Source organism: Larimichthys crocea, chromosome XIV (genome assembly GCF_000972845.2).
Source record: "Larimichthys crocea isolate SSNF chromosome XIV, L_crocea_2.0, whole genome shotgun sequence".
NCBI lineage: Eukaryota > Metazoa > Chordata > Actinopteri > Sciaenidae > Larimichthys > Larimichthys crocea.
This window is the reverse complement of record NC_040024.1, coordinates 13,188,016-13,209,171: the sequence shown is the minus strand read 5'-3', so window position 1 is coordinate 13,209,171 and position 21,156 is coordinate 13,188,016. Positions and strand designations below refer to the sequence as shown.

At 39.3% G+C, this 21,156-nt stretch overlaps 1 long non-coding RNA gene across 4 annotated transcripts in view; it reads left to right on the top strand.

Moving 5' to 3' along the window:
* Positions 1-21,156, top strand: part of LOC109138952 (uncharacterized) — a 44,493-nt gene that overhangs the window by 6,561 nt on the left and 16,776 nt on the right. For all 4 annotated transcript variants that reach the window (XR_002042053.2, XR_003463763.1, XR_003463764.1 and 1 more), the window contains 2 exons: positions 3,345-3,578; positions 19,800-19,885. This is a non-coding gene — a long non-coding RNA (uncharacterized LOC109138952). The remainder of the gene's footprint in view (positions 1-3,344; positions 3,579-19,799; positions 19,886-21,156) is intronic.

Here is a 21,156-nt window from a genome sequence, read left to right as displayed (position 1 = left end):
GCGCATTTGCAGCGCAGTTAATCCCTGCAAACGCAAGAAAGAAAAATAACAAATAGCCGCATCAGATGCTCATATCCCCACATCAATGCATATAAGTATTCACTTTCTCTGGTATAGATCACAATTTGGTTAGCCCTGTCTATTTTTTTCAAAAAGGGGGGTCCCTATATGAGCGAGGCACCGATTGGTTGATGACGAGGTTTGGTTTCACCAATAGGATCCCTCCCTGCTCTCTATTTATTGCCAGCAGTTTACATCCTTGCTCTCTCCTCACCCAGAGCTCTGGAGCGGCTGCAGAGAGCCAGCGCTTCACTATACGGAGACACACCACGGACCAGGGGATATAATACAGAGAGGGAGAGAGGCTGAGAGAGAGAGAGAGAGAGAGCACTGACAACAAAACGCATCGATGCACAGCTCCCAGTGATCATACGGGCTTTGCACATCCGAGCGTTTGGATGGGAAAAAATGAAAAAGGAGAAGGGAAATACGAGGGAGAGAGACAGAGAGTGAGAGAGGAAGGGGGGGGGGAGAGACGAGTGGGGAGATAGAGGAGAATTCAAACTGGAGAAGGAGTGGGGGAATCAAAGCGAAAGGACCTTGGACAGCTCTCAGTTGCAGCAGCAGCCTTGGCACCCGGAGACCCCCCCCCCCACTTTTTTTTTTTTCTCTATTTCTCTTTCTCTCCATCCATCCTCTTCCTCTCGTAGTCAGTTGTGTGTGTGTGTGTGTGTGTGTGTGTGTGTGTGTGTGTGTGTGTGTGTGTGTGTTGGAGGGGCATACTCGCCTCGGGTTGCCGATGGCTGGAGATACAATCAACCGAGCCGGGATGGGAGATAAATTCACGGAAGCGAAAAGAGAGCAGAGTCCCCGGGTGTCACGGAGTCTCCGTCGGACGGCAGCAGCAGCAGCAGCAGCAACAGCAGCAGATAATGTCCTTCACGAATCTTTTTGCGGTCTGGGCTTGCTGTTCATAACTATTAAACTGGGAAGCCCTTACCCCAAAAAGCATTTGCGGAGGGCGCAATCGCCGCGCAGAGACATCGACATTGGAACACGGAAGCTCCACTCGTGGAATTTTACAATATTTCATTTTTTTTAGGGCTTTATCCTTTTTTTCTGCTCGAATTTTCTTTTGGCTTTATTGTTGTCCCCGTTTGCTCTTGTTATTTTCGTCATTGCCACAGCAGTGGCGTTTTTGTCACGGCTGCTTTTCAGCCCTTTTACGTGTCTTTTTTTTTTCTAGTCAACATTTTTCTTCTTTGTTAGAAATTGTGGCGAAGCTCTGCAGCCACGTCGCACCCAAGTTTTGCACAAACTCTTGCGTGAAAAAAAAAATCATTTTGGTATTTCTGTCAACAAACATATCGTCGGACCCAAAACTTTAAACCATGCAAGGTTGCAATACAAAGTCATTATTTCAGCCAAACACACCCCAAAATCCCCCCGTCCCACACCGAACAAGTGACAGTGGCCCCATCAAAGCGAAAAAGAGTGTAAACACGGGGAGACCCTTGCAATGAACGAGTTGCACGTGGGCAAAACAGTGGAGGATGGTGTGTCTATTTTGGAGGGTGGGGTGCCACTTTGCTTGGACGTCATCAAACCACTAATCACCTTAAAAAAATAATGTGGGAAAATTTTAACACGCACAAACACACACACACACACACTTACACCAACCAACCTCTGTAAGCAAAGTGCATATGCAAGGGATTCCCCACCAGGCCATCTTAACAGAGGGAAAACCCCAAATTGTCAGATTTGGAGAGAGAGGAATAAAAAAAACACATCTGCAATCGGTGCCTCATACACTGACTGTGTGTGTGTGTGTGTGTGTGTGTGTGTGTGTGTGTGTGTGGCCTCCGTACGATCATAGGCTCCCCCTTTTAACACACACTGTAGACACGCACACGTGTTTCCCGTGTTTTGTGAATAGTAGTTAATCCACCTCAAGCATCGCCCACCACTGTTCCCTGTGCCCCCCCACACAAAGAGCACACAGAGAACCGGACACGACCACATCCTTTTCAGCCTGACCCACCAGAGTCAAACAAAACAAAGGAAAAAAAAGACAAAAATAAAAACACTAAATTTGTGCTGCTTGATGATTCGGTCAAGTTCTGTGGCACGGCAAAAACTCTGGCCTCTAATTCTATATGTGAATTATGAGTGACGTGTGCACGCAAAGTGATCACACCGATGAAAACAAAAGTCAGAGATGATCATTTGCTTCTTAAATCACAGAGTAAAAAGGACAAAAGATGATGTAATTCAATTTAACTTCGAGAAGAAAAACACAAGCAACTTTACGCTCAGTTTGCTCTCTGCTGTCCCATCACAGTTTGATGGCGCATCAGTGTGAATAATCATAATTTATGCTAAACTATATTTACAGTATAGAGCAAACAGCAGCCATGTGTAGTCTGTAGATGGAGGAGGTTTAGTTCTCCTCCATCTACAGACTCACATATGACGTGGAATAGGAAATATTAGTCCACTTTTAGGCTGCAAGGGACCGAAGCTTGACAGGAAAATATATTTAATAAGTGCACGTCAGAGAGCAGAAAATGACGTCACTGAAATTCAAATGAAACTGTTTAGATGTCCCTGTCCCTCTGCGTCTGATGGCGTCAGCAGAGAATGAAAGTAGAAGAAGTCAAAGAAAGTTCACGACATGCAGCGAACAACACGAACACACCTCGAGTCCAAAGTTACATTTCTGAGAATGACGCGTGACCCGACCCACGAGCAAAGCATCTCCTCGGTGAGGCCGCGTGCAGGCTCACGCAGGAGACGCAGCTGCACGAACGACCCCGTTTCTTTCCAAAAAAAAGGAGGATGCTTACGTAGTTTGAAACATATGTCAGAGCAGGACACGTGTGCTATAAATGACAAGACTAAGAAAATAAAACAAACACGTGGAAATGACGATGACGTACTTTTTGTTTTAACTGCGTGACCTCTGACCTGTGGAGTGTCCCTGCGTTTCTCCCTGTTGTTATTGTTAATGTGCAGTGACTAAATGCTGTTCTGTGCAGGATTCGGGAGTCTGGTTCTGTTGTTAGATGTGACTGAAGATAAACTTACCTATGTCTCGCTTAAGGGTGACGTCATAATTGCATTTTACTGTAAATCAATGTGGTGCGTAAAAGCGGTAAATGATCTGAAATAATTGATGTTTCGTATCTCTGTGGCGCAGTCTGATACATAAAGTTGTCCCACCTTTCTCCACACATCTATCACACCTCTGTCCTCTCTGTGCAGGTCTTCACGCACGTCCGCAGATCAACTTTAGAGACAGTTAAATCTCACTCTGTGTGTGTTGTCTTTGTGTCTGACAGGAGAAACAACAACAACAACAAGAGCAAAGATGGAAATGAGGGGACTTGTGTACCCGGGTGGACCTCTGCTGCGGGAGCCTCCAGCTGTGCGCCGGAGAAGAAAAAGGGGGACCCACGTTTTGGATGTTTTCACCGAGGAGCGCAGACACAGACAGACAGAGAGAGGGGGTTGGGACGACCGAGCGACCGACCTTCCTCCTCCTTGTCCTCCCCCTTTTCCTCATCCCGAGAAAGGTAATTGCACAGCCTGAGATGTGTTAGAGGATGAGGATGACGTCAACCCCAAATCAGACTTTAAATTGTTTTGCGTGAGGCTCGTTATGACAGCTCGGTGCTCATGAGCAGGAGTTGTGTCTGCGCAGGGGCTTGTGGTGCTGGATGTCCTTCTCTTCTTCTTCTTCGTCTCTTGTTTGAACTTATTGTAGGCCTTTAAATTATACATCCCAAGAACGGTTGTGTCGCCTGTGGGTTGTATTGCAGGATTTTTGAGACATTCAGTAACGTAGTCGAACACATGATGATGCGTAAAAGCAGCAACCTGTAAATGTTATACCTGAATAATACAATCCTTGTAATATTCATGTGATATAGCGACTTAATATCGTGTCTGGTATTTTACATATCCTGTCATATCAATATTACATTAGATAATATACATTTGGGTTTGTTGTAACACATTTGGGTGTTTTGTCATCCGGAATTTGAGTCGTGCTTTGCTGTTGTTCATTTTCATGGCTCATATGAAAATACAGACATCTACGGGCCTACAGCTGCCTATTGTTATTATCTGATATTATAGTTGTCACGTCTAAAATCAGTCATCTGATTCTGGTTTTGCGTTTTTGTTGTGTCACCGCTCACACTGGACTATTGTGCTGTTGGTTGTAACATTATGTGATGGCCAAAGTTTTCCAGTGATTCTGGATGTTTATTGTTGATGAGAGCTTTGGTGCGCTGTGGTTGGATCACTCTTAATGAGTGGAAATAGCAGCACGGAGACGGAGAACTTTCTTAAGCAGCACATCACTGTTCACCACACATGGACTGTATAAAAGAGATGAACGTACATGGCCACGTGACGTCCTCCATTGGTTTTAAAGCCATGAATTTGGTGCCATCGTCATCTTGTTTTTTTTGTTTTGTTTTTGGACCCAAATGACCATAGTTGGATGAGAGGGTGGATCTGGGGAGGAGGAGGGGATTATGGGAATTATGCATCCATAATTCACATGGAGTGTGATATTAATTGCAATGCTAATTGTGACTAACTCAAAGTAGAATGTAGAGTACTTACTGGAAAAAATAAACAGCCGCCTTCAAATGTCCTTTAGTGCAACCAAACAAATGAGACATTTTTAGATGACCACAATGAACTGAAAACACACTCAAAAACAAGTTGATGACAGGTCACCACGTTAGCGACTTGTCAATCACAAGATAGCCATGTTCTAAAGCATACCTCGCTATATTGTCTATTTTACTCTACATGGAACCTTAATTTATAAATAAGCATCACGCTGTATGTAAGAAAAACTGAAACCAGTGATTTAGACCATAAACCCATGGGGAAACTGTCAACTGTGGTAATAAATCAAGTTGTCACATTTTCTCATAGACTTCTATACAATCTGACTTATTTCTGAAACCAATGTGGTCACCTACTGTTGATCTCCATTGTGAATTCACTTATAAACTTTACAGTGGTATTTGAGCAGGTGTGAGTGTGTATTTAGTCTATGACTGACTGTAATATCTATGGTATCTGCTTTATACTCTTTGTTTTTGGCACCAGGAGCTGTAAAGTCCCCTCCCAAATACCTGCCTATGTCACCTGTCAGTGTGAGTCATCATATCATAAACCATTCGGGCAACACCTTGACATTACGTCGGATTTACTTGCCCTTGTAATAACACTGTAGTTACCAGTACAAGCAGAGGTTTACCTTATACAATATGTTTTATTATTGTAGTAATGATCATTTTCCACTGCAATTCAGAGAGCGAGATAAGACACAATATATGGCATATATTATGTTGGCTGGGGGGGTCAATATGCTCACCTTGATGTGACATCTTAGGAGAGACTGTTGGAGACATTTCATGGCAGCTATTTTGCATCCTTCCATTCAGGTGCTTCTCATAAGCCCCTGCTTCTAAGACAGAAAGTGGTAATCACAGTAAGTTTGACAAACACATGCTGTTAGCTGGGAACAGCAACAAAATGGATGCTCTGTAGATGTTTCAGCATGTGTATATGTGTGTGTATGAATGAGAAACAGCGGTGAATCCTACAAAAAAAAAAAATAAGAGGAATTTTAATTTAATTGTCATGTGAAACGTAGCGTAGCATTGCATTTTTGTAACATACTACAATTTTGCATTTTCAGTACAGCGCATGCTGTGTAAAATGGCACAACAGGAGGTTTGAATCATATCAGTTCAGTAAGTGATCTTGGCTAAAGTTAAGGACATTATTTTGGGCTACGTGTGTAGTCCTAAATTTATTTAAAGTTCACCCAAAAGCATATTTTCTTAAATGATACAGCCATGCAGATATTTTGGTTTTATTTGTGGAGGTTTACAATGGAGGTAAATGGAATTTTGCTTGTGGCGCTCACAGCATTAAAAAATTATATTTACAGTGTCCTCATTCATCAGGACATAATCCACAAAACACATCGTCAACAGCTGTCTCTGGGACAATTTCATCAGTAGAAAGTAATTCTAACTGTTGACAGTGAGGTCTGTTTATAATCCCAGCGCAGACTTTAGAAAGATATGTTGATGTTAGATTTCTAAATGTAATTTTCCAATGCTGTGAGCATGGGTGGACTGGTGGCAGGAATCTCAGAGACGGATCTGAACACATGGAGAGCAAAAAAAACCAAAAACATCTGCAATGCTTGATGTGTGTGATGTGTGTGAAAAACAATGTTTCTTTGGAGTTTGAGTAAACTAACCCTTTAAGTCTACGTCCAAAAAAACTTCCCAAGCTGGGTCCTCACAACTCTCAATTTCTTTGCATTAGATGAATAAGGAAAAGTAATCTTCTTGTGAAAACCAGTGTGTGTGTGTATGTGTGTGTGTGAGAGTGTGTGTGTGATATATATATTATCACAGCACAAAGCTATTTTGTCTGTTGGCTGTTTGGTGTTAAATTTAAATTATTCTCTATTAGTTTGGCATTCTATATTAATATTATGGTTAACGTTTACTGTCCCTGATTTGTATCACTTAATTGTACGTCTTTAAACGTGATGCTCACGTTGTTATTTCCTTCTTGTGTACAACGCTCAGAGTAACAAACACCAAATCACAATGATTCAAGAGGGGATGCAAATTTGTCAACCACCAAATAGTGTAAAATTGTTAGGTATGTATTTTGTATTCTGCTGTTCAAGCTATTGATGTTACTGTAACACTGTGGCATAATTGAACAATCATCACACAGTGCGTCTCTTCTTTGGCTGTTTTGCCTCGTACATTTCAAACACTGCTAATAGATTGATTCCAAGCTACAGTAACATTGTGCTTAGAGTATATACCTATAAACGAATCATAAGTATCCATAATGATTCTTTTCCATGACGTTTTTGGTGTGTATAGGTGGGTATCAATGCCCTCCATTTCATTCCACTTTGGTTTTTAGTTTGAAAGATACTAGTTGTGTTCAGCACCAGGAAAAGCTAAACATGTAGTTTTTTCAGGTCATTAAAATGTGATTTTAAAGGATAAGCTATTTGATAGATGACATTTTTCTTACTGTTAACATAAACAATGGACATGATCATCTCTCTGATATGTCTGATTACTCTCTGACATATAGCGTCATTGTTATCCAAAAACTACTAAAACACATCAGTGCACCACACTGTTACCCTTATCTTCTTTCATTATAATAAACATGGTTGCTGTAATTCATTCAGTCCCATATACTGTACACTGTCCTACTGCTGGAATTACTGCGGTGAACCAAATGTATATAACTCCACAGCTGAAATTAGTCCCTAACATTACTACAATTTCCAGTTTATTTACGAAAATTACTGAACTATACAGACTTGTAACTTGCTTTTTTTTAAAGGATTTTTATTTTTTTTCCTTTTTTGTATAGACGCAGCTGAAGAGTGACAGGAAATGTGGGGAGAGAGAGAGAGAGAGATGGGGAATGACATGTGGGAAAGAGCTACAGGTCAGATTCGAACCCTGAGCTGCCGTGGCAAGAACTGAGCCTTTGTACATGGGGCGGCTGACTGAGCTAAACGACACCACAGATTTGTGACCTGCTTTTGAGATTTGAAGATTCACTTCTTCATTTGAAGCCAGTGGGCTTGATGTTTAAATGTAACAGACAGGGTAGGGAATTAACTTACTTATTGTTGGATATGTTTTTCAATTTGTCAGTTATGGAAAAAAAGAAAAATGCAATTTTTTTTTCTTTAAGAATCTTAAAATGACCACAAAGTGAGACATTAATCATCATATAAACTAGAGGGCCATTCGGAGAGTGCAGACCTCTGCCAAGGTGTTTTGTTTGTACAGTGATGTTTGATACAGCTGTTATGTTTCGTTGTGTGTTTAGTTACGGCACATCATTCACGTTAATTACAATGGGTTTGGGCATGTATTACAAATTCAGTTCATTTTGCCATAAACACCAGAGTTCATTTGAGTATCTGCCCCATGATTCAGATTTGCTCATGAGTTCGTCCTTGTCCCATGCTACGCCCCGACACCAAGTTTCATGAAAATCAATCCAGTGTTTTTTTCCATAATTCTGCTAACAGGCAAACTGAAATAACCTCTTTGGTGGACGTAATAATCTTTCCCTTTTGCTTTTGTGTTCATATTTATTTAAAAGTAATATAATATATACATTGTATTAATTTAATAATAATATTTCACTATAATAGCCATCATTTTCCTGACAGACATGCTTTACATTCCCATGCAACCAACACATCTAACATCTAAATTCTATTTTTGTGTGTTCAACATTCATTTTGCTGAAGATTTTAACGCAGGTTGATTTTATAACTTAGCCCTACAGTGGTTACACTTGGCAGCTCATTGCCATCAATGCATAAAATGATGTGAATGGATGCATGCAACATGACTGACTCTAATAATTAGTTCTGTGATTTTAAAGTGTGTACATTCGCCATTTCCTGATATTTACTCTATCATTTACATTCCAATCCCTGTCACAATCCCACATAACAACCAACAATGAAAACATTAATTATGTGGGGCAGTTCAGGTTGTGGCACGGTCTGAGGTTAGTTGCAGCTAACACCTGTCAGATCGCTGTTTTGCCTGAATGATTGCAAAAGTACATCTTTCTTCCAAAACATGGGATTTGCATTTCATTCTTCACAAAAAACGATCCTATATTGAACATGATGAGCTTAAAATGAGCAGAACAAACCCAAAGACAATGACTAAGAGTCATTGAATGTTGTAGAAAAGTTTTGATAACATATATAATATATATAATATAACACAGAACAGCTCTTGGTGACGTTGAATGAGTTGTGGACACGGTTGGCACACCTACTATTGTATGCATTTGACATAGGCTTTATTATGGTAAAGAAATTGCCACGTTATGTTTGATTTCATAGCTTAGTCAACTGTCAGTGTACAGCTGGGGCATTTGGTAGCTCACTTCATCCGTGTGTAAGAATATGTGGATGTGTAAAACGTACCTCACATAATGTTTGAAGGAGGAGCACTGAAAATTCTGTCTGTTGTGCTGGTTCTCTGTATATACACTCATGTTGTACACAATGAACCAATCTCATGCACAACCAATAGTGTTTTGAGTGTAGTTTAAGGCAAGTTTTGAACCTGGTCCACTGCAGTAAGGACTCAGTCTTGATATTTACCAGGTGAGCTACTGGGGCACCAACAGGAAGTGACCACCATACTTTTTTGTATCAATCTCTTTTCTTTTTTTTCTTTCTTTCTTTTTTTTTTTTTTTTAAATATAGCATCATTCCTGCAGTGATTGTTCACATAATTAGGTTAGTGTTTAGTATAAAGGCTCAGTTAAATCATTGTTTTACCTTTCGGAGTCACATAGCCTACAATGTTTTAAACATTTAGTCGCAGAAAATAATCATGGTTAAACTGAACTATTTTAGTTCTTTAGACTTGCATACATCTCAAAGTTCAAAGTAGTGTTCAAAGCTATGAATGAATGACAAAGTGTGATTGTACTACTGTCATACCAACTCCTTCCATTTTAGACAGACCAGTGAGAACCAAGAAAGTGACAGTTGTGAATGACTTTCCTATTTTTCAGCCAACTGGAATGGTCGGTTTCCCTTCACACTGCAGTCCTTGTTGCTGCTAACACCCACTGTTTGGCCTGAGCACGGCGTAGACTGCAATGTGTCTGCTCTGAAACAAACCATTCGCCAGTCGAGTCACCAGCCGTGTCTTTTCACATGACAAAGTTTTAACAACAGGTTGCAACTTATGCTGAGGTTCACGTAGTTATATCTAGACCGTTCTTAGAAGAACTACAGCATCAGTCATTTCAGCAAGGGACCCAAAACAATATATTTTTATGTTGAAGTGACAAAGCTGTAGTGGTATTAACTAAGATGCTGTTATAGAGCAACAAAGTCCACATAGGGAGAAGGTTAGGGTGGATGAATGGGTCAACAAAACAGTTCAGCATGGGAGCATTTTTCTTACAGTCAAAGTTGTTTTTTCTTAAAGCATGACCATGATGGTTATCTAACCGAATGTTTATTATTATAACCTGACCAACCAGTCACTATTAATCTAGCTACAAGGATATAATCCCTCACTGGCTTCCCACTTGTTAGTACTGCACTGCTACTGTTGTAGTGCAGAGTGACGGCGTTTTCCTCCACATCAGCCATGTGCTCAAAATGTAAAATGCAACTGAAATGGTACCTGTCCATCGGAGTGACAGCCTGTTGAATTTTCAGTCAAGTAAAAATGTCAAGGCTTACGTTACTTTACTTTATTTTACTTTAGAAATCAGACTTATGCAGCATTAATATAGAGGCTGACCTACGAGGGCAAACGTTCACCTGTTGTCTGGTTAAATTTTTTTATTATTTGTACACAGACACACTAAGACTGCATTTACTTATTGTCGATTATTTTTTAAAATTTAGTTCTGTAGAAAAAGGCCAGCTTAAAACTTTATTAATGTCTACCTATGGATTTCACAGAGCAATATAATATAGGATATACAATAGAAAAGTACAGTATACGGTATATTATTGTGTCCAGGACCATGCAGTTTGCCATTATTGAGGGCTGTACTAATTTGCAAAAGAACAAAAATGCTGACCAGATTATTATATTATATAATACTATATTTTGTAATAACAGCAATTATTTCTTTAGTCTGGCACCACTGGCAGTAGTTGCAACCTTTCGGATGTGTTGATCTGATGTTAGAGGCAGTCGGCAAGAGAGACAGCAGCAGAGGTAGCTTTTTGTCAAAAATATTCTCAAGATAAAGTTTAAGCAAATAAGATAAAAAAAAAAAAGCTTCACAATTAAATGAAAACAGTCTTGAGTATGTACACAAGATTACACACACACACACACACACTTCCGAGTATGTCTATAAAGTGAAGCCAATGCAGAAGTATCTAAAACCTGCATTATTTCTCTGATTATCTCTATTGAGACCACTGACAGTATAGAAGAATGGACGTCATATCCGTGACGTCACCCACAGGTTTCTGAGGGGCAGTTGTGATCTCACAATGTGTGGTTCTGGCCAGCGCCGTCTTGGCAGTCCTGCCTCTTCTGCCCTTCAGCTAATCTAAAAATGGGCAAAGACATGGATTATCGGTGGAGGTGAGGTGGACTGAATGACGCATGGGTGCTTAAACAAACCACCTGTAACGTCCAGTGTGTAAGATTTAGGAGTATCTATTAGCAGGAATATACAATACAATATTCATTAGTATGTTTTCATGAGTGTATAATAACCTGAAAATAAGAATTGTTGGGTTGACGTTGTCTTAAGATCAGCCCTTTAGATCTATAGTGAGAGCGGGGTCTCTTCCGCAGAGTCCAACATGTTGAATTGCCATTTTCCTACAGTGGTCGAAAAACAGAGAAACCAAAGAGTGATTTTGATGCAGACGTTTAGCTTTTTATGTGAATTTTGCAGCCGTATTTTTTCCTATATCTTTGGAAGGAGAGGGTAAGATGTGGGAGTGTATTCATTTGTCATGAACGGGGAAATTAGCTATAGAGACCAAAACTGTTTTTTGTACTAGGCTGTAAACATGTTTATTTCTGCTGTGAAGCTGGACATTTGAACATTTAGACTGACTCGTTCTCTGCCAGCCACAACTGGCCATTTAAGGAACTGCAGTTTTTGGCACTTCCGCATAGGCTTCACTTCACTGCCATTGAGGTTGCTACTTGGCTGTAACAATAAGCTCTGATTGTATTGAGTCTTATGGGGAAATAACCCCACTTCCCCCATTGACTTATTACCTCAGTAAACAGTTTTCTCATAAATGTATGATCTCTATCTCTAATTTCAAATCCTCTACCATGCAGCATGCTGTTCATTTTGTAACTTATGGTCCAATTTCTGTCTATTCAAAACAGACAATAAAGCAGGGTGTGCTTTAGGGTACCTTCTTAGTGGGTTTATCCAGCACAACACACCGGGGTCACGAAAGTCAGATCAAACTGTGAAGGTAGGCAGTGCTGATCAAATATGAATCAAGATTATGGTCCTGCATTGCTGATTTCTCCTCAAATGTTTTCAGAAACATATTTTGTCCTGTTAAGCTTTAATATGAAAGATATGAAAACAAAGTTAAAGGCCAGCTTGCAGCAAACCATCAGCTCCGGCCCTTGTTTAAATCATTTCTGGCTCTGAAACCAGCATGACCACGTCCATAATGCTGAACTCAAGGCATCAGAATGATTGTCACAACTCACAGGTTTTGGAAGTGGGGATGTATGAGGTCCTTAGGCATAGTCAGTGTGTTTCTGGTCAGCATGCTCACAGTTCGGATAAGCCAGTCCCAGCACGGGAGCAGAGTAAAACACTGCTGCGGACAGGGTCAGCAAACAGAGCCCTGTTTTAACCATGTAAAAAAAAGTCAATAAATATCAATATCCATTTAAATGTACGCTGTAGTCAGTATATTCCCGCCACTTTACCTTGTTGTCAGATCTGCAGCGTAATGCACTGTATGTGTTGGATTTAGGTGTAGGAATATGTAAGTTCTATGGTTAAGACGATGTAGCGCCAAGGGAAAGGACTGTTACTAACTAGATCTGGCCACATTGGTGCAGAAGATATGCAATTGCCAATGTCGTCTTTGCAGTGAGTTCAAGATAACATTTTAGCAAAATTGTTTGATTGCGATTTGTTGGCATGACTTTTTTGAGGTTGGCTCTGTGTGTTGGGGCTCCAACAATTGTGAACCCATCAGATCTGGACTTACTCCTGATTGGCTCCCTCACTAAGCTGTTGGACAGAAAACCCACCACTCAGCAGGTTTATGTCCTTTGAATTAGATGGGGTGCTGATGTCGGCCAGTCAGCACTTAGTCTTGAAAATCACTCAGTTTAACTGATTATATTCAGTTTGTAACTAAACAGTATATTTTTGCAATAATAAGAAGAATAAGATTATTTTCTATTTTAAATATCCTGATGATCAAAATTAAGTGAAAACTAAATAGAATGGCACATTTAAGAAGTGAAAAACTATAGATCACTGTATTTGCTATGTAACTAGTGCTATGTTGAATATGATAGATCTTTATTTGTACAAATATTCGCAAGGGAAATTTGGGTTTAAGGTTAGCAGTTGGAGGCATCTTTTTTAAGTTGGTGGTTGAAGTTTAAAGTTTTAGAAATTAGAGAGGAAGGTGAATTGCCATAACTGGTTTTGCAAAACTGACATAAAAGTGTTTACACGTATGCAGAAAATGACATAACTGACATTAAAAGGGTGGAAAAAGAAAAAAAGACGATAAGCAAAACTTCAAACGACACTTGTCTTTTCATTTCAGTTTCCGGTCTGAGATTTGCACGCTGACAAATATAGATTGATCTGTCCAAGAGCACAGAAATAACGGAGTAATAAATGACTTCTTTATGCAAGTGGTATTCCCCTATTAAATCAGAAAATGAGTACTATGAAAACTGGAGGAAGACAAGCTCTGAAGGGTTTTAGTCACAGAGTCTGACATTAACCAAACCCGGGATGAATTCAGATTTGAGTCAGTCAGTCACTCCTGGGAGTATAACAACATCACCTGCCTGTTCTGACAAAATATTTGAAACATACACAGTGTTTTATATGTTTAGCCACACCTCAGAAACACTTGACACTTTGATGGAAAGTTAGGACAGAGAAAGTACAGATTTTAATTATATGCCAAAAACCTTTTTACACCATTCTGATGTTTTCATTATCAGCCAACGTTTTCCTCATGCAACAATAAACTATAAAGATAAGACACAAGATTGTCACACGACAACCACATAAAGGAGTGGTTTGTTCAACTATTGTCTTCAGTAATATTAATTGGTGATGGGGACAAGTTAAGTTAAAAGCTTAATTATTGCTCAAAATAATGTGGTGGAATATTTCTTTGCATTAAAACACAATGTAACTGAATAATTACACATGTTTACTTATTACTCAATAAAAATTGTATTTTCTATTAATTTTGGACATGGGTCAGGTGTGTGTCTGTAAACAGGACATACACAGCAATAGTATGGCTGACATACGTCTGTATAATTATTATTTTATATTATTTAAGCATTTAATAAATAAAATATGTTAAGCAACACATAAGTTGAACTTTAATTTGAATCTCTTTGGGCAATAGACAGAAAGGAAAGCCTTCCTTGTTGTTATACTGTTTGTCATGTGATGATCATTGGCTGCATATTATCGTCTGCCTTCTTCTTGGCCAAAAAAACAAAAAAGTGTGTGTGTGTGTGTGTGTGTGTGTGTGTGTGTGTGTGTGTGTGTGTGTGTGTGTTGAGGAAAATCTTTTGGAGTTTCTGGATGTCTTGGTCTCTTGGTGTTGAGAACCGGTACTCTCCCTGTCAGCATTTGAATGGGGAGGAGAAGGTGTGATTTGTGTGTGGTGTGTGTGTGTGTGTGGTGTGGGGTGTTGGTGGTGGTGGTGGGGGGGGGGGGGGGGGGGTGTCGTCACCACCACTCCTGGTCGTGACTCACAGCGCACAATGCTTTTCGCTCCTCTCTCGAGCCCTTTATTTATTTTTAGCTGAGCAACGTTTTATACGCCCGAACTGTAGGCCTGCACACAAGATGACACACACACACACACACACACACACACACACACACGATGCAGAACATACTTCCGTTTATCCACACACTCTTATTTCTTTCATGCTGTTTTTGTCCGTCAGTCATAGAGGTCAGTCAGACCTTTTCTGTCATACACACCAAAATTCACATTTCTAAGATGTGATCACAGCATGTGCGTGTGTGTGCGTGTGTGTGTGTCTTTGCGTTGTCTGCAGATTACTGAGCCTGACGTCGTCAAAACAGATACACTATATACATTACTGTTTGATCAAATGACACTTATTTCAACTATTTCAGCATGTGAACAGGAACTGGAGTTTGGTTACCCTGGGTAACATTTGCCGATGAATACATTGTATTTCTGCAGTATTGCTGGACAATGATTTATTTAGTTGTTTGCGACCTGACCAGAAGTCGCCAGAGATGTATTTTAGGATACATATGAACAGCGCAAAATAATATACATGAATGATTACACTACTTCAAGTAAAGGACAAACTAGAAAGTTAAAAGTTCTCTTGATGTGTATGTTAAAAACAGGCTAAATACAAAACACATTTAGTTGCTGTCAAAACAACTGTTACATAGGACTTTGACCAAAAAACGTATTAGTCATATTTAGATCTTGTAACCTCCAAATTAGTGCTCAGTGGGCTGTGCACTGTGCTCATACTTTTGTCATTAAGGAGCTCAAACTGAATGGCTATGTTCAGATTTGCACGTTTAAAATCAAGCATGTTTGATCTGAGCCTTCACTAACAAGGACCATGCCCGTACGGATGAAGTTTAAGCATGTTTATTACAAGTAACATTTAGGAAGCAAGGGTGATATGCTGCGGAGAGGATGAGCGTTGTTAGGGTGAGAGATGAAGGGATGACTGGTGAGGGTCAGGGGATGAGGGATGTTAGGATGAGGGATGAAGGGAGGAAGGGATGAGGGGAGGAAAGGTGAGAGGGATGAGGGATAGGGGGAGGAGGCAGGACCGTCGGTAGAGTGGTCCTGAGGTTGACGGGAGGGATCCTGGAGGGCCCTGGAGAGCCCCCTGGTTCCTGTGTGAGAATGGAGATGAGAAAAGGGAAGACAAAGCGAGAAAGAGGGTTTGGGGGGAGTGGACGGAAAAGGAGTGCTTAAGTACAAGAGAATGGAAATTGAATGAGTACGAGGCGTGGCCCTTATTCCCGAACCCAGTTTATAAAAAACTCCGTTTAATGTAATCAGAAGAATATGAATCCTAAACAGCCTCAAAATACAAGATAATGTGTGCTGCACAGACCAGTTCAGATTCTCCATGATTTTAAAAACTATCAAATTAGTCATCATGGTCAAATTTTCGTTGCAACCAGAAGTGACAACACAAAGCTTTGCACCATAACACAACTTCAAATCACCTCACTTCAACATATAACGCTTCTAGCAACTAATAATGTAATAAAGCCCAATAATGTAATACCTGCCAATTACGTAATAATATGGGCCATTTTAAATGTAATAAAGCCAATAACTTAATAACATTCCAATAATTTAATAAAGTTTTTGAGCCAATAACATAATAAGATTTTGCCAAATATTCTAATAAGTTATTGTACAAAATCTTTATTTAGAATATTGTTAATTTGCTTAGATATGTAAATAATTTAATGTATGGAGGAATATTATTTCATTCATTACTGTGAAGTGTATGGTAGTTAGATCACCTAATGGAATTCAGGAAGTGAACTGTGGTCATGTGACCTACATGTGTTTCTCAGTGTTAGATGAAAAAGTCTAATCGGTCTAGTTATTACTAAGTTATTACATTATTGGAAGTTATTACATTATTGTTTGCTACAACTCTGAACAATCTCCTTCTTTCTCTTTTTCTTTACAGTCGATACAGGTTAAAGGGTCGGGTTCAAAATACGATGGATGTGAATAGAATTGTGTTTGTGTTGTTTGCAGCATTGAAAAATGTTTTATTTATAATTATGGATTATCGATAAGTGTTCACTGTTCAAAATAAATAGAACATAGTTTCTGCAAAGACATTTTGTTGTTTTTATCATTTTATTTTTCAATGCTGTAACCGCAAAAAAAACCAAAACAACTAATTTCCATTCACCTCCATCATGTTAGGATGCATGGAGATATAACTCACCAGATATAAATATATATATATATATATTTTTAAATTGTAGGGAGCTGACCATTTAACTTATAATCCAGTGCACAGTTAAAGAATTCATAAAGCTGGCTTGCCTCTTGATCTCCTGTCTACAGTGTTATTGTCACGATGCCTGACGGTCCGGAAAATGTTTGAAAACTTGAACAATTCCACACATCAGAACAGAGATTTGTGAGTTCATCAAAAAAGTCAACAGATGGGAAAAAGTGTTTAAATGACCAAATATAAAATGACCAGATCACACACTTCCTGAGATAAGAGTGTATGATGAGACTCAGTTTCTTTTAGAAAATCATTGATAAATAGGAAACTGGTTTGTGTTGGAATCCTTAAGGATTCTGTCCTGGTTGATTTGGCGACACCTGTGGTTACCATGGTAACAGTGAGTACACTTTTATATTCCAGCAGTCCTAAAGCAGCTACTTTGAAATAAATAAGATGGTGTCTCGTTTTACAGTGCAGCCACACCAGTTTATGTTGTTCAATTAAAGACATCATTCAAAAAGATTAAAATGATCATCTGATGAAAAAAACCTTTTGATGATCAATTGCAGTTAATGCTAACTGCTGTGTCAAGTACACTAAGTTTCCTGTGGTTGCGTCACGATAAAATCTACGTTGTGTTTTGTCAGTTGAACACATTTAATGTGAAGTAACAGCAGTGCAAGCAGTTTGCCTTAGCAGTAACAAAGTAAAATAATGTACATAAATAATGTCAAAATTAAAGTAAGTGCAGCTCGTGATGACATGATGTAAAGCTGATTTCAGTGAGATCATTTCCTCTTCCTCTTGAATGGCAGGCTCTGCCACTGCAAACAAAAAACACGTTTGATTTCACGAATCTTGAGGATTATACCTTTAAGTTAGGAGAAGATCTATCATCTCATCTGGTAGCATGCACACTCACCTCATTCATTCATCATTCATGTGTTCAGTCATTTCTTGTTGGTTTCGTCTTTCCTTCTATCTCTTCATTTTTGTGCATTTTTCACATTATCCCTTTCTTTTCTCTCTCTTTTGCTTCTATCTATAAGTTTCTGTCTCACTTGCGATTTCCCTCTCTGCCTCTCTCCCATCCTCTCTCATCTGTCTCACCCCCTCACTCTGTCTTTATCCTCCTCTCTCATTCACTCTGTCTCTCTTAGGGGCCTGAGGTGAGGATTGACAGAGGGGAAATCTGACTGCTTGATCCAGGCTGATGAGTTCTCCTCTTCCACCTGCTCCTTTACCTCATCCTGCTTCAGCATCTCCTCTTCCTTCTCCCCCTTTCTCTCTTTCTCTCTCTTCTTCTTCTACTTCTTCACCACCTTCTCCTCATTCTCATTCTCTCCAAGCTGTGTGTCTCCTCCTCATCCTCTCCCCTTCATTCTGTAGGATTAAGGTACATCCACGCTCCCCCTGCAGAAGGTCTCTCTTAGATACTTGCATGTGACGTGGGCAAATAAATGTGACACATACTTTTTTTTTTTTTTTTTTTAATTTTGTTTCATAGAACGATGTAACCTAAAGTTTGTGGTGATCAAAAGACACAAACAACAGACACAATGTTTGAGACATAAAAGAAAAAAATCCATTCCTGGAGTTTGGACTTCACTGAAATGGTTGACACTCAAAATCAGAATGTTGCATCCTTTACTAACCAGATAATACATGGGTACCTCCAGAAAAAGATGGTCATCACAGGCTAAAGTTTTCAGTGTTACCAAACAGGGAGTTTTCTGTTTCCCTCACCTGCCTGACATAGCAGGTAACTAAACTGTTTCAAGGATTAAAGGACAAAACTGTTATATATGATAAATGTGACTGATTAAATCAGTCTAGTAGCTTCAGTTTTGAAAACATGAAACCTAGTGTTTCATGTTGTGGAAGTTACTAGTTACTACGTGTTGTTTCCTCTCCGGTCCCTTCTAGTTTTATTTTACATGAGACAACGTTCAAAATTATATCTTGGAACTAAAATAGACCTGCAGCGATTAAGACAAAAAAACACATTTTAAAGGAAACTTGATATTTGAATTACATTATATAGATTTCCAGTCCCACTCAAAAATCTCAAAGATGTTCTTTCTTATTTGGAAAAGTTTGTCTGTATTAGCATTATTACTTTGCCAGTCAAAATCACTTACTAATGAGCTCCAGCATTTTTGAAATAAGCGCTGACAAAACGTGATCTTAACTGACTACCAAGAGTCAGTGTCATGTCTTTAATGGTAGATATCTCATTTTGGAGCAAAACGTCATTTGTCTTGTCGCATACTAATGAGGTACAAACAGTACTTGTTGAGCAGGTTTGGGGATCAAGGTTACACATGCCTGGTCAAACTTTAGTTTCTTGTATCTGCGAGGCATTTTTCTATTTATGGGTGTCCTCTTATATGCAACAAACACCTTTTCAAGTAAATATGCAGCATGATTTTAGTTTTGTATTCATCATACATGTCTTGAAACAGGTAAAAAATATAATTTATTGAATATTTAGAACAGATTGAACAGACTTAGTGCGTAGGTTGATCTTTTCTTCAAATGTATTCACCGACTCCCCTTCAGATGGGGACTGCCACGTGTGCCTGCACACCCATTTTACTGGTGTACATGCTGTGATTTCACTCGTCTTTGTTCTACTGTAGCAGGTTGAGCTTGGTTGATATGATTGCTTAGTTTGGTGATCAACGTGCAGCACAGACTCTAACACCCACTTTATTTGCTGTCTTGAGCTTTACTGTTTCCTGTGTCCATATCCTAAATGAATGCCACTCATTCTTAAAAAGAAGATATGTCAAATGTTTCATCGCCTTCCGTCACAGTTCTATTTTGTGCAAGGCAGTATTTAGTACACAGTTAATGAAAGTTGATAACATGCAATAATTGTAAAACATAATATTGCAATCTCACAAAAAATTCTGAATGATTTTACATTTTTATTTCAATTTCTGTGTGTTTTTTTTTTGTTTTGTTTGTTTTTTACAGAGGACTGTGTGAATGCCATCCCACAGCACTGAAGCAACGGTGAAGACTGGTCTGTGGACCAGAGGGTGTTCTTCCCATCACTGCAGGTATGACTGTAGTGCTACATGTATAACATTGCTGATTGGACATTTACATATTCATTCATCTGTACTGTAACAAAGTTGGTTGGAGACACTGGCTGTGGGACAATGTTCCCACTACAAACTAATAAATATTCATTTTACCTTTGACAACAACCACAATGTTACTCATTACATAAAATCATAGCAAGCCTTGTTATAAGATAATCAGTTAGAACTGTTTCACTTAGCTTTTTTAAAACATGTTGGTAGTCAGCCTGTTTTGTGAACTAGCATCACAGTACCATTCAATAATACTACAGTACCCATGAGCCTCATTAGTAGTTGCTGTTGAGACAAAGACATGAATGAGAGGTGTAACATCAAATACTTCTTCTTCTTCGTACCCAACAATTCCTACAAGGTTCAGCTCTTAATTCATCAGCCATTAGTGGCTCAGACAAAATAATTTTAGGCTTGATGATTTGTCTTCTTGTTTCTTGTCTTGTGCCTTTTTAAAAAAAAAAAACAACAACAATTAATCAAATATTTTTATAGAGTTTCTCATTCTGTCTACTGTCAATTCAGCCAGGATAGGTTCACATGAGTTGGGACCATGGACACTTGATGTTTTATGAACACTCCATCATATTGTTTATAATGTAGAATCATTGTGAACTGGCTGCAGCTGGTTTATTAGCTTAATAAGACAGCATTAGTCGTTTGAATGTCTGAAATAATCTGTGTTCATGTTTATCTGACAAGTACATCTAGTTGCCTTGTGAGTTATTACTCATATCTGTCAGAATCTAAAGTAAGTACAGTTAAATTGTTATAAGGAGCTTAGGGTGGAAAATGTGTGCTGCAGAAGGCCACTGTTCATTTTCCATTTCCTCCAAACATTCAGAGTAGTTCTGTTTTTAACCATGATCTCTTCTTAGCCTTCTCTGTCAACATATTCTCAAGTCTTTGTCATTAGCCATGTCCATAGAAGCTGCTGAACCTGGTTACATTGCCTCTTGCCCGGCTCCAGTTCTGGCACGACACTGATGCTGCTCTTCACCAACATTTTCCGCATCCTGTAAACTTCTTCTTTCCAGTAGTAAAAGGCTCCTGTGCCCTATGTGTCCTATGTGTAACCGCTGATCCTCATCAGGGTCACGGTGGGGAAGAGGCGGGGTACACCCTGGACAAGTTTCCAGTTTATCACAGGGCACATTGAGACAAACAACTATTCACACTCACATTAACACCCATGGCCAATCTAGAGTCACCAATTAACCTGTTATGGTCATGCT